At 43.9% G+C, this 14583-nt stretch overlaps 2 long non-coding RNA genes across 2 annotated transcripts in view; both read left to right on the top strand.

Annotated features, from left to right (window-relative positions):
- The window catches only part of LOC121683835, a 27846-nt gene extending 15194 nt beyond the window's left edge, over window positions 1–12652 (top strand). Inside the window, exons 2-3 of the long non-coding RNA XR_006022925.1 lie at window positions 2524–2527; window positions 12584–12652. This is a non-coding gene — a long non-coding RNA (uncharacterized LOC121683835). The remainder of the gene's footprint in view (window positions 1–2523; window positions 2528–12583) is intronic.
- Window positions 9164–9986, top strand: LOC121683834. Its single transcript, XR_006022924.1, has 3 exons — window positions 9164–9307; window positions 9473–9627; window positions 9923–9986. It is a non-coding gene; the product is annotated as an uncharacterized LOC121683834 (long non-coding RNA).
- Window positions 12653–14583: the final 1931 nt, after the last annotated feature.

The following is a 14583-nucleotide window of genomic DNA, read 5'->3' as shown; positions in this document are numbered from 1 at the left end:
CACACACGCACACACACACATACACAAAAAAACGTTCACACAAACATGAAGAGATGCACATACGTGCGCCTGCATACTCACCCAAACTCACACTCACACAAAAGGCACACACATTTGCAGATAATACACACCAACAGACAGATTTTCTCTCTCTCTCTCTCTCTCTCTTCTCTTTCTCTCTCTCACACAGACGTACACACATACAGTACAAACACACACACACACACACACACACACACAAGCATACATTCATGCACATGCATACACACACACACACACACACACACACACACAAGCATACATTCATGCACATGCATACACACACAATCCCTAAGACAAAATCCATGGGGCGATGCAAATACCAATATAAAACCACCTGCTTGTTCGAGATAAGAAAACAGTAAGACAAAAACATTATGCTTTTTTTTCCGGATCTACAATTCCACAATAGTGTCCCATAGTGCCATATTTAGACAAAGGCTTCCAACGATGCCATATACACTTAAAAAGTCAACATACAAACACTTTTAAAGTAAAGTATAAGTATATATACTCTTTTGATCCTGTGAGGGAAATTTGGTCTCTGCATTTATCCTAATCTGTGCATTAGTGAAACACACTCAGCACACAGTGAACACACAGTGAGGTGAAGCACACACTAATCCCGACGCAGTGAGCTGCCAGGGAGCAGTGAAGGGTTATGTGCCTTGCTCAAGGGCACTTCAGCCATTCCTACTGGTCGGGGTTCGAACCGGCATCCCTCCGGTTACAAGTCTGAAGTGCTAACCAGTAGGCCACGGCTGCCCCCAGAAAGGAGAATTCTGGTGATTTTTTCACATAGCTCCTGTTTCTCGAGGCTCAAGTAAAAAAATGAAAACGGACAGTACTCGAGATCTATGTGAAAAATCGCCAGAATTTTCCTTTAACTTCAAAAAACATTCATTTGACTGAACACAGACCACACATGGATCATTTCTGAAACAGATTTAATTTTGGTCGATTCGTTCTTTAGTTAAGAGATGATCTTAGACACACAGGAATGGATTCATGTTCTAGATCCAATCCTAAATGCAAGAGGCCCCGAGGAAGGCACAGAACTTTCACGACTGAAAACTGATTCAAGAAAAGTCCATATCCCTACAGTGATGGTTTTTTTTTGGAAGTAAACAAACTATTTGACTTGTGCCTTTGAATCAGTCAGAAGCAGTCTTAGGCGTAAATGGTGTCTTAAGTCCTGCCTAATGGAAACGCGGCTACACAAAACTCCATGTTCTTTTTTAATGACTGATGAAACATTTCCAGACACGCTGTGAACTCAATCTCTTTGCAAAACTCTCAACAAACATTCCTCAGAGTGGAGACTCTCAGAAACTGAAATAGTTTTCCTGGAATAAAAGAAAAACTCTAAATGAAAAAAAAAACTGGCAGAGAAACGGTGCCTTGGAAATGGAAATATCAATCGAAAGAGATTGCAGAAGGATATTAGAAGGAGATTTGAACCCTCCCAAACGCCATCAGCCAGGCCAGGAAAAGAGCAATATGATGGAGTGAGATAAACAAACAGGGATAAGAAAAAGATACAACAAGGAGAGGAGGAGGAGAAGAAAGATAGATAGATAGATACTCTATTGATCCCCAGGGGAAATTCAAGGTCTCAGCAGCATACATACAAGACAAACACATTCTTTAACAGCAGAAGAGTAATTAAAGTATATAATATAAAAACACAACTAAGCAGTAAGGACAGTAGAAGATAAAGAATATGCTAAATATACTAAAATACAAATTATACTAACACTTAATACAATATATAAAAATATACTAAAATACAAATAACAAAATTACAAATTATACTAACACTTAATCTAAATCAATTCTAAAAACAGTATCCACATAGTGGTGATTAATAAATCAGAGGCGCTTGCAATGACTGATGCAGGGACTGAGCCTGTGATTCTCTGTGCATAGTAAGGTATGGTAAGGTGCTCTAAGGTGCTCTGTGTGAATGAGTGTCATGGTGGTAGTGCAATAGTGATAGTGGTCATGGTGATAGTGCAAATGAGTAAGTCAACAGTGCAACAATGCAGAAATAAAGTAAAGGAAAGTCTATATATCTATATATTTAACTATTTAAGAAAATGTATAAGTGTGGCCACAGTTCGGCTGTGGCATGGAGGGGGGGGTTATGCATATGTGCTAATGTGCTAATATAGCACGCAAACAGTGAGGCATAAAGACAGTGGTACAAGTGGCTAGTGGACAGACAGTACCAAACATGGAGGGGATGAAGAGGCAGACAGACTATGCAGAGAAGTCTATCTCTCCTCTTCCCTTAAGTGAGGCATTGAACAGTTCAATGGCCCTGGCCCTGGCCACTGACTTTCTCAGTCTGTCAGTTGTGCAAGGCAGTGAGCGAAGTCTCCAGCTGATCAGGCTCTTCTGCTTAACAATAGTGCTGTGGAGTGGGTGACACTCATTGTCCAAGATGTTGATCAGTTTGTTCAGGGTCCTTTTGTCAGATAGTGAAGTGATACACTCCAGTTCAGCTCCCACTACACAGCCAGCTTTCCTTACCAGCCTGTCAATTCGCCCCACATCCTTCTTCCTTGTGCTTCCACCCCAGCATACTACTGCATAGAAGAGGACGCTGGCAACAACAGACTGGTAGAACATCCTGAGGAGCTTACTGCACACATTGAAGGACCGCAGCCTCCTCAAGAAGTACAGCCTGCTCTGCCCTTTCTTGTAGAGTGCATCAGTGTTGGCTGACCAGTCCAGTTTATTGTCCAGGTGGAGACCCAGATACTTGTAGGTGCTAACCACCTCCACATTGACCCCATCAATGTGAACTGGTAGCAGAGTGGGCTTAGACCTGCGGAAATCCACCACCATCTCCTTGGTCTTTGAAGTGTTAAGTTGAAGATGATTGAGTTTGCAAGAAGAAGAAGAGGAGAGGAAGAGGAGGAGGAAGAAGAGGAAGATGAGGAAGAGTGGTGGTGTGTGATGTTGATCCCCAGGGACAAACTCCATACATAAGAGTAGCAGAGACATATCTTGTCTTTCAGGTGGGTGTCCAGTCCGCACCCCCTGCAGAGTATGACACTCTTTTGTTGTAGATCAATCACCCCCTGCAGAGTATGACACTCTTTGTTGTAGATCAATCACCCCCTGCAGAGTATGACACTCTTTGTTGTAGATCAATCACCCCCTGCAGAGTATGACACTCTTTGTTGTAGATCAATCACCCCCTGCAGAGTATGACACTCTTTGTTGTAGATCAATCACCCCCTGCAGAGTATGACACTCTTTGTTGTAGATCACTCTACACTTTCTCTTTTCTCCCTCCAGTTCCACTTTGAAGGGCTCTTGTTTTGTAACGTTAGGGAATCACTCTGCTCCTTGTGTTACCGATGCCTGCTTTGAGACTCTGGTGGACTCCTGACATCACAGGTGTGTGTTGGTCCTGACATCACATCAGGTGTGTGTTGGTCCTGACATCACATCAGGTGTGTGCTGGTCCTGAGTGACACACTCCATACCTAGCTCATTAAAACTGACTTGCAAATCAAAAAGCAACAGAAACATACAGTATATTGTCTTTCACGTGGATGTACGTGCGCATATGTAGGCTACCCCCCGTAGGCCACATTGTGTAGTTCAGTCTCCACTTTAACTTTTCTTCCTCCAGCTCCACGTTCAGTGTCTTTTTTTTTTGTTTAAAACATTTGAGAGTCACACTGTTCCTCGTGTGCTTGTTTTCTGCCATGAGACCCTGGCGAACCTGACGGTTTACCATGTTAAATAGAGCCATTAAAATTGATGTCAGGGACTACCGCTCCCTGAGCAGGGACTCCATATACAACGCTAATGAGCAGAGGGGAGAAAAAGAAACTCTGAAATGACTAGTTTAAAGAGAGAGACCTACCAAATGACTCAACGCATTTAAATGCACCAGTGGATTTAGAAATGACGTCTCGATGGGGCTTTGAATTGGGGGCTATTTACCTGTTTTTTATTTCATTGTGTTCCATGGACGAAAAAAAACAAATAAAAACAATTCTAATGCTCATGAATCTGCTCCGAAGGCGCTCAGGGAAAATGTGTTTTAAAATATTTTGTTTTTTGTTGAAATTGGTAGTTTTACTGTGTCATTCGCTAAATGTGAAACTACAAACACACACACACACACACACACACACACACACACACACACACACACACACACACACACACAGAGAGACACACAAGAACCACACATCCCCAGTCCACAAACAAATAAGGAAACACATGCCTTTCCTGTTGCCATCATTGTTATGCACGATAACCACCACAAAAGATCTCTGTCAATTCCACAGTAAACATGCATGGAGGTCATTTTAAACTATTCTCCAATACTCCAATTCCACAGTAAACATGGATGCCATTTTAAACTATTCTCCAATACTCCAATTCCACAGTAAACATGGATGCCGTTTGAAACTGAAGTATTCTCCAATACTCCAATAGATTGAAAAGTAATATTTTGTACCATCACAGTTTATTATCTATCAAGTATATAGCCTATCAAAAACATATGTGACGAGATAGAAGAAACAGACAATAAAAAAAAAAAACTATTTTCAATAAATAAAGCGTTGGGTATAATTAGTCTGCTCTGGTACAGTCAACGCACAAGAAGAAGTCTTCTCATGTGCTAAATCCATGTGAATACATTTGCCCCGAGCTTGACTGACAGTCCCAGTTGACAGGCAGTTCCAGTAATCAGCAGACAGGGATATAAAGCTGCTTTGCTGGACCTTTAGCGAGCCCATGTGGTGCCTACACAGCGTATTTATGGATTTACACATAAGAACCGCTGTGTGACAAACCAGTGAAGCCTTCAGCCCAATCTTGACACCTTGCAGGATTACATGCTAGATAGAGCGGAAATTGAAACGCATGGTGTCAAATGGGAGAGATGCCTTCTGGGAAACCAGCGGAGGTTACACACATGTGTCAAACTCTGGACGTGGGGGATGCAAACTGCTATAGCTAAAACTGGACCGTGGTGTCTGTGGCAGTCTCGGGTGAGTGCACATTTTCGCACCTCCGTTGAAAGTCCATTGAGAAGTGAAAAAAGTTCCTTTGGGGAGGGAGGGAAGGTTGGGTCAGACCAGGTCTCTGAGGATTCAGAATGTTCCTTTAGAGTCCAAGTGAACAAATCCTCTTTATCATTCCTGTATCCTGGGACCCACTAAGCCCACTGTTCTTTGGCTTCTCTCACGACCTTCAGCATCTCTTCTATTCCCTCCCATTTTTGTTTAGTTAGCCAATCACTGGCATGCTCGATTTAGACAGACAGTCTTAAGGCCCAATCCCCTGTTCTGACCTGCTGGCAAACTTCAGAGGGGAGGACAGATTTTGAGAAGCCACAGGGACTCTCATCCGCCTCAGATCACATTTCAAACACACAACTTTCCACTCTTTCTTTAAAGAACATGCCTAGACTCATTTATTAGCTATTAGTCATTTAACAGAATTAACAGTATTTAACATAAATTATAATATGTTAATACACACACACACACACACATGCACACAAACAGCAAAGTATACAATCATTCTCTTGAATTGAGCAGACCATACTTTCAAAGCTATTATTTCCAGACGCATGCAAAGTGAAGGAGACCTTAACAAAAGTTCTCCAGAAGCACAGAAATAGCCGGGAGAGAGGTGGCAAAGGCAGGCAATATTAAACGATGAGATAAAACCATCTTGTGCATCTCCTCACCTTAGGATGAACAGAGAGTAATAATACTGTAAGCCCTGCCATCAGCTAGCTCTGCACAATGGGGCCAGGTAGACTATGAAAACAGACTCCCCGTCCTCTGATGTGTGCGTCTCCCGTCTCCATTTACGTATATCTGCAATTTGGAGAACATTATCTCCCATCGGAGATAATTACGGCAGTGTATCATCAGCGTTGTAGCCTGCGAGTAGCCTGATGGTATCACATTGTCTCCGAGACAGATCTGTTAACCGTTAACCGTTAACCGTTCACCTCGGGTGGTGATGATACCCTAATAATGGCCAGGTAATTACAGGAACTCTGCTGAATGCAGGTGAGGAACGTGACGGGGGATATATTAAAGTACGCAATCCAACTTCAAAGAAGATCACCGGCCTCCGAATGAAATAATACAAATGATCCTTCGGCTAATTGAGGATGCGTTTGCGCTCTTATCGGCTAATCTGCGCTGTATTTGAGAGTGCGTACGCTTCGGTGTGAGAGTGAAGGTGTGGGTGTGTGGGAGAGTAGGGGGACTCGTCTCGTCTGTTTCATCATAAATGATGACATCGTCTCTTGTAATTGCACGGTAATAAGATGGAGGCGATTCCTCATTTGCTGGCTTGTGGTTGTGGCCTGCTGGGAGAGTGGGGAGGATCATGAAAAGCTGCAGTTGGAGTGGGAATTGAAATGATCCATCCCCACAACACTGGGCCCGCAGCTCGACTTTGATCCTCTGTCACCTGGCTCCAGTGTAGCGTCTATTATGTAACGTTAACACCACAACAGTGGCTGCACAATTAAGGGTTAGGGCCAACTCTCACAGTTAGTCACACATACATATACCCAAACAAACACATTACAAATACACACACACACACACACACACATATATATATACACACACATTCGATATACACACTTTTAAACACACAGATACGCATCACACACACACATACACACACACACACACACCTCACCACATTATTCAACACATTTATTAAATATACACACTTTTAGACACACACACACACACAGAGGGGTGCTGAGATAAGCGCTGCAGAGAATCTGATTTGCACACAGTGGTGTCCAGCACTGGGCCCTGTGCCTGGCCTCTCCCTCTGGATACCCCTCGCTCCGTCTCCCCCTCCGCACGAGCATCCCAAAATAGCTCCTCTGTCTGGGCTGAGCTCCCCCCCCGCTCGGCTCTGCTGCAGTGTCAGCCAGAACGCCCGGGATTTCACAGAGACCGCCAGCGCATCGGAAGCATTTGTCACGCCTGCACAACGGATCGGCAGCGGCGCCTTATCAGCGCCGACTTGCTTCAGACAGATGAATGATGCCCACAGAGCCAGAGGAGCCGGTGCCGGGCAGCAAAGTGTCCATATTAAATGCAGCCGCTGTGATTTCCGCTGGATTTACAGAGACCAAAAACGGGGGGTGGGGGCGGGGAGGGGGTGGGGGATGTCTGTCCTCGTTTGAGTAATTACCTCAGTAATAGATTCCAACACAAACAGGTGGTTCGTTTTTGTTGGGCCAGATTAAGTAAAAAAATAAAGTAAACAACAGCATCCTTTGCAGTCCAGGGAAGTGCTGCCGTCCATCAACTGCCACTACCCCCCTCCCCTTTCTTTCCCCCAATCCCCCAGAAATCCCACAACAGAAACGACTTGTCACTGGCTTGTTCTATGAGGAGGAAGAGAAGCATTAGAAATACTTTGTTTATATAAGCCTATGACCTAAACACATCTTAACAAGCTTTAGAAATGTATTGCCATGTGTTAAATGGATCCTGTTCTATTTTATTGCCATGGCATACTGTGAGGTGAAACATCTCCCTGACATATTGTTGACTGGTGCAGAGAAGACACACCTAAACACCTGCAGTGTGTCCTACCTGCAGTAGGTCAAAACTGTAGCCATAACAGACACAGTTGAGATAATACTTTATGAATGACATCTATTAGATTTCAGGAAACCATTACAAAGGTGCAGCATCTGTTTAATGCAGGATGTAATGTTTCATTCATTGAGGAGGCTGTAAAACAGTCACTGCCTGCTTTAACACAAACTGTGGCCTTGTTCTGCAGCAACAGACAGATGTTTTGGCAGTAGCGCCGTGGCATCCAGGAGAGGCCATCCATTCATTCTCCCCTAATGATCCCCTGCTTGAGCCTGGTGTACAGAGGGTCCCCATTGACTTATACAGTGCCACCCTCCGCCCTCACTAACCCTGTTTGTGCCATAATATGCTAAAGCCCCCGCAATCCCCAGCCTTGCATTGTGTGGCGCTTGACGTTTAGAAATGAGTTTATGAAAAACGATCCAAATGAGGCCGCTCAATGTCACTTCCTTAATCAGCGTTGACTTTGGAAGAGGACTGTTTCCTTCGACAGTGTCGTGCCACGGAGCGGCGCCCTAACTGGATTTGGCAACACGGGTCTGTGCGTCGTTATTGTGAGGGCTTCATCTTGTCTGATTTGGTAGTGTGCATCTGGGCGTCGTTATTGTGAGAGCTTCATCTTGTCTGATTTGGTAGTGTGCATCTGGGCGTCGTTATTGTGAGAGCTTCATCTTGTCTGATTTGGTAGTGTGCGTCTGGGCGTCGTTATTGTGAGGGCTTCATCTTGTCTGATTTGGTAGTGTGCGTCTGGGCGTCGTTATTGTGAGGGCTTCGTCTTGTCTGATTATCTGAAGTCCTATTCCAGAGAGATGCCAGTGAGCTGGCTGACCTCTCTCTCTCTCTATGGAACCAGAATGAAGTCTGTGATAGATTTATATAAAAAAAGCTCTCTAATCCTTCTGTGTCTTATTGGTATTCACCCTGACCAGCCAGAGGAGATACAGACGTGTCTTTATTCTCCAAAGGCCTTCGAACACCCTCCGCCCAATCCTTTGAAAATCAGACAGCTCCAGAAATAAAGACAGAAGGAAGACAGAAAGAAACGAAAACCGTGGGAGATAAAACAAGATCTGTAAAGGCAATCATGGCCTGCAGAGTCATCAGGTACCGCCAGGCTCACGCCTCGTCTCAGAGGAACGGAGCACTGGGAGGTGAGACTCAGACATGAACATCCTCAGCGGTCTCCACGTGTCTACCAAGAGATCCAGAATACATAAACAAGTAGGCTACTTCATATTAGTCAAAAGGACACACTACTGAATATGCAGAGAAGTGGAGTAAAAATGGAATGCTTTTTATGATTAATATGTCTATGCTTAATATGTGCTAACCGGTTACACTTTACTTGACAGCATCGACATACGAGTGACATGACACTGTCATGAACGTGTCATAAACAAGTCATAAAGGTTTATGACATAACGCTTCTGTTATTAAGTGACGTTTGTTTTTTGTCATAACAAGTTAGGGTTAGGATTAGGGTTAGGGATAGAGTTAGGGTTAGGATTCATGTGTCATAACAGTGTCATGTCACTCTTATATCGATACTGTCAAGTAAAGTGTTACCTACTAACCTACTACTCAATACTCAGCGTTAACCTTGCTGGGGTGTCAGAAAGAGTCAAAGCATTTTACAGGTATGTCTCTGTGAAAACATCCTGGTTTGAAACAGTTAAGTGATACGCTATCAATCTTGTTTGTTATGCCAACATGATAATGGAATATTATGTCACTCAAATGCAAACAGAGATTGCCAAGTAATTCAATGGAGAGCAGACTTTGGTGCTTTATCTCCATTATAGATTTCAAATGTCCAAAAGGCAAAGTGGAGGAGATCAATAAAAAGCACATTAGGTGCTTCCTGGGGAAGGCCTGCCCATACTTCAGCCATTCTGTGCCCAGGAGTGCCGCTGGCCCCTAAGCGCTGGGCTGGTAGCCATTAGGGCTCTAAACACAGGTGTGTGTGTGTGTGTGTGTGTGTACACAGACATCAGACATTGGTACACAACCAATTTTTCATGAGGCTGTCATTGTGTTTCCTCTGGATCCTTGTACATCCTCCGTGCAGACAACTGAAGGCCTCTTTTAATGAGATGTTTTTATGAGAGGCTGTCAAAATATAGAAAGAAAACAATCATTAAAAGAGCATTTTTTTGGTCACATGCTAGTGATTCACTTTATAGTAGCAGCCAAAACTCTTTACTTACTGCTTGCTGTGAGAAACTATGACAAGTTTTTTTTTTTTTTTTCAGACAAAAATAACCAAACCAGGGACAACAAGCAGCATGAAACACACAGGCTGATCTGCGTGGAGTGAGCAGGCGATCTCTCCTGCTCCACTGTAATTAAAGCTTGCTATGCAGAATAACAAGTTCCATGGCAACAGGTTTTAAATAATCTTTTACAGAACCCGTGTATCCTTATTGACTATTTATAGTTCAATTTAGTTCAAACACTGGATAGGTTTACTGTATCCATCTTTACATATTGAGTGTCACATCACTTGCATTCTGCATGCTGTCTTTAATGTATATTGTGTATAATGTATAATGTATACCATGATAAACATGTGCCCTGCTGCGTGCAGCCATCTTTCAGATGACAAAAACTCGGCTTTGTTGCGCTCTGCAAAACTGACACATCAAAAGCGCTTCTCTCGCTATGGCAGACATCCACCCACAAGGCTTATTTGCTCAGGCGCCTGTAGTCAGCTAATGAAAAGGGCTGTCATCTATGTGAAAGGTTGAGGTCACTGGTGTGTGTGTGTGTGTGTGTGTGTGTGTGTGTGTGTGTGGAGATATCACCTGTACACACTAGAGCACAGAACTGGTGGTTGAATACTTGTCTAAAATATATTGCTTTGAGACTCTAATAAAGAGGGACAGCACACAAAACACAGAGCACAGAACTTAGAAAATAGCCAGATAGTGAGCGTGCATTAGCAGTTCCCTAGCAACAACAGCATCTGTAACAAACCCACAGAACTGCTGGGACTTGCACAAATAGAATCATGATTCATGATCTTGACTTTTAAAATAGAAGATACAAAGGCTGAGGCGCTAAGCAGCAGTGAACTGATGTCTGTCAGTTTTTTTTTCTCCCTTCAGATAGTTGACATACTGTGAGAATGCCATTAAAATGTGAGAAATGCTGCTAACCCCCCTGGCACCACAGAGAACAGACACAATGGGTCCCTCAGTTGGCATTTTCAATGTCTGGCCTAAATGTGCTTTCAAATGAGATGATAAATTTTAATAGGAACACTGCAATTAGCCTTTTTACCTTTAGCTTGCTGTAGTCCGCTGCGATGTCCTCACCATGAGAAATAAGAATTCAGAAACACATAATGAGAGCCCCATGCTCATTTCATTTTTAGATGAATGCTCTCAGTGATAGCTGACTTCAGGTTCAGTGTCAAACTTTCCCCCACACATACCTCCCACCCCCTACCCCACTGCCCCCCGTCGTGCACACACATACACACACTCATACCTCACACACACACCATCACCAGCACCACTCTACGCACACCGCTCACTTCTCACGACAGGTTTCCATGGTGACACTAATAAGCAGCGCGTAGGCTTTGCGTCGTCTCCCTCTCCCGTCCGCCACTGCTGTGGGTGGTCACAGATTAAATGTCCAGCTGTTTTAGGGGGCCACAGATAACTGTATCGCTCCTCACATCACACGTCTTGTCTGAATCCACCTAAACTTGGTATATTAGATTAGATTAAATTAGATTAGATTAGATTCAGCTGTGTTGTCATTGTGGAGAGTACAAGTACAGAGACAACAAAATGCAGTTAGCATCTAACCAGCAGTGCAAAAAAGAGTTATAGACAGGTAGTGCAGTGTAAACAATATAGACAGGTAGTGCAGTGTAAACAGTATAGGCAGATAGTGCAGTGTAAACAGTATAGGCAGGTAGTGCAGTGTAAACAGTATAGGCAGGTAGTGCAGTGTAAACAGTGTAGAGCATATAGTGCAGTGTAAACAGTATAGGGCATATAGTGCAGTGTAAACAGTATAGACAGGTAGTGCAGTGTAAACAGTATAGGCAGGTAGGGCAGTGTAACAGTATAGGCAGATAGTGCAGTGTAAAGAGTATAGGGCATATAGTGCAGTGTAAACAGTATATGACATACAGCAGGGCTATTCAATTAGTTTGTAATGGGGGCCAGTTCATGAAAAGCATCACAACTGAGGGGCCGGAGAAATGCGGCTTGAAATATGAGTAATCACATTAACAACTGTATATATAATGAAGTACAACAGCAGCAATATGGGTGTTCAAATATTGTATTTTGTACATGCATAACAACATCATTAGCCGGTTGTTGGTGGCTAATATGGAATGAAATCTGTGATAACAGATAACACAAATGGAATCTGTGCTTTGCACAGTAACTGCTAGGTCCAACATTTCTAGTGAGTACAAACAGGGTGTCTCCCCCGGGATTTTGTTATATTTTCTGGTTGCTAATCACACTATTTTAACATGTTTTGAGAGGGACAGGCCCATCTTTTTTCTGACGCACCTCACGTTACCCCATGCATTAAACCAAATGTCACTGCTTGAATAAATTAAAAACATAGCCTACCCAACATGGGCATCATCATAGTTCACGATGACAATGAAAACGTTTAGCCTACTTGGTTTCTGACAGAAATGACTTTTTTTGCCAACATATTGTAGAAACACAACCACGGTCTTTATTTGGTGAACGGAGGTGCAAATCATCTCCTTTACTTTCTTTGGTTATTATCAAGTCTACGATTCACTTTAACGTTTTGCCGTTGCCACATTTACAAATATGCAGTTTACCTTCGTTAGGCTATCAGTGATACTTTTTGCTTCGAATCGCAATTGAGTGCGCATTTAATGTAACAGGCCACATGATTTCCAAGAGGCCTTTAGACAGGCTCATTTCTGACTTCACTAGACTATTATTGCATTTGTTTATGTTGTAAGACGTGAAGAAATGAAGGACATCGGCCAGGCTACTATATAGAAATACTTTGAAAATCCCTTTGAGTCGGATCTGCTCCACCTTTCCACCAAGTTTTGCAGAAATTGTGCCCGTGTTTTTTTGCGATATTGTTGACAGAAACTATATTTGTGTGGTGCAACCTGTTAAATAAAGCTCCAATGTGGCAATTTAGGTTGAAACTAGACTATGGCACTTACGTTCAGCTTATGTACAAATGTAATGAACTGTAATGTAGTCTAACTTGTGCAATGGGCTGAGGTGCAGTGGCTGCAGGACTAAAGCGAGCAAGAGATGCAAGAGTGGAGAACAGCTCATGCGCTTGCTAGAGATTACTTTTTTTTTTAAAGGGCCAGTACAAATGACCTCGCGGGCCGGGCCGCCAATTGAAGAGCCCTGACATAGTGTAGCCAGTAGTATACAGTTAAGCAAGTGGCATGGTTCACAGTAGGGATATGTGCAGTGTATTAACAATAACACTATAAGAGCAGAATAAATATGGATATGGATATGTTAACTCACATCCATCCTCCAATGCACATGAATACGAATATGTGGTCTTCAGTTAGAACATAGAGGGGAGACATGGCATGAGGTGTATTGATGCTCAAGTCAAGCTGTCAGAGCAGTGAATTCTCCTGAGGAAACCAGCTGTCTGCCCTGCTCATCTATATGGCTTGGTTTCAATCAGTGGATCTGTACATCAACCGATAAGAGCTCACAGCAGCGCATTTACTTGGAGGTGTAAAATATTGCTGGGAATCATAAAACACCTGGAAATACAAAACATCTGAACATTATTTTTCTGAATAATGCTTTTGATAAAATGTATATACGCATACACATGCATATGTTCACATGCATGCACACACATGCAGAGACAAAGATTGAGTTAGTCAAATAGCCAGTCAGTTTATATTGCTGCAAGCAACTCATGTTATAAATTCTATAAAATGTTCTCCTAAACTGACACATGGCCTCCTCTGGCTGTATTTGTTGGATGAAGATATCCTCCCACATAGAGTACAGCAATCAGGGCTTGTCTAGCACTCTTTCTCTCTTTTATTCTCTCTGTTTTTACTCTCTCTCTGTCTGCATTGTACATTTCCGTATGTGGGATGCGGGAATACATCTCCGGGCCTCCCACTGCTCAACTGATTTCACGCTGGCAGTGACCCCTGCCGCCGCCGCAATCCCCTAACCGCTAACCAGTGGGAGTGAGTGGACGAGTTAGCCTGGAGCTAAAGATACGCGCCACGGCAGTCTTCTCCTGCACTTTTCACCCCACACCCCCCTCCTCCCCCCCCCCCCCCCTGACTCCCAGTAACGGAGCTCTGTGAGTGGGCTTGAGACTGCCGATGACTGGGTACGCTGGAGTGGGAGGATAGTGTTGATTACTGAGGAGGGGAGACAAAAAGTGTATGTGTGTGTGTGTGTTTGTGTGTGTGTGTGATGTTTCCCAGTGCCTTCAGGAAAGACAGATCACTGTGTGAGTACACCCGGCTCAGGGGAGGTAGACCGAACCACTGGTCCAGTGGAGAAGAGTTGGTGGTGGTGGTGGAGGTGGTGATGAGTGGTGGTGCAGGGAAGGAGGAGGTGGTGATGGTGGTTGAGGAGGTGGTGATGAGGGGTGGTGGTGGTGAGGGTGGTGGTGATGAGGGTGGTGGTGATGAGGGGTGGTGGTTTAGGGAAGGAGGTGGTGGAGGTGGTGATGAGTGGTGGTGGTGCAGGGAAGGAGGTGGTGGTGATGGTGACAGGGGTGGTGATGATAGTGGTGGTGATGGTGGTAGTGGTGGTGGTGATGGTGATAGTGGTGGTGGTGATGGTGGTGATGGTGGTGGAGGTGGTGGAAGTGGTGGTGGTGGTGGTGTGGGATGAAAATCAAGTCGAGAGCTGAATCACAGGTGACGTCTGGTAGCAGT

Source organism: Alosa sapidissima, chromosome 15 (genome assembly GCF_018492685.1).
Source record: "Alosa sapidissima isolate fAloSap1 chromosome 15, fAloSap1.pri, whole genome shotgun sequence".
NCBI lineage: Eukaryota > Metazoa > Chordata > Actinopteri > Clupeiformes > Clupeidae > Alosa > Alosa sapidissima.
The sequence above is the reverse complement of the archived record's forward strand: the minus strand, read 5'-3'. Positions and strand labels throughout refer to the sequence as shown.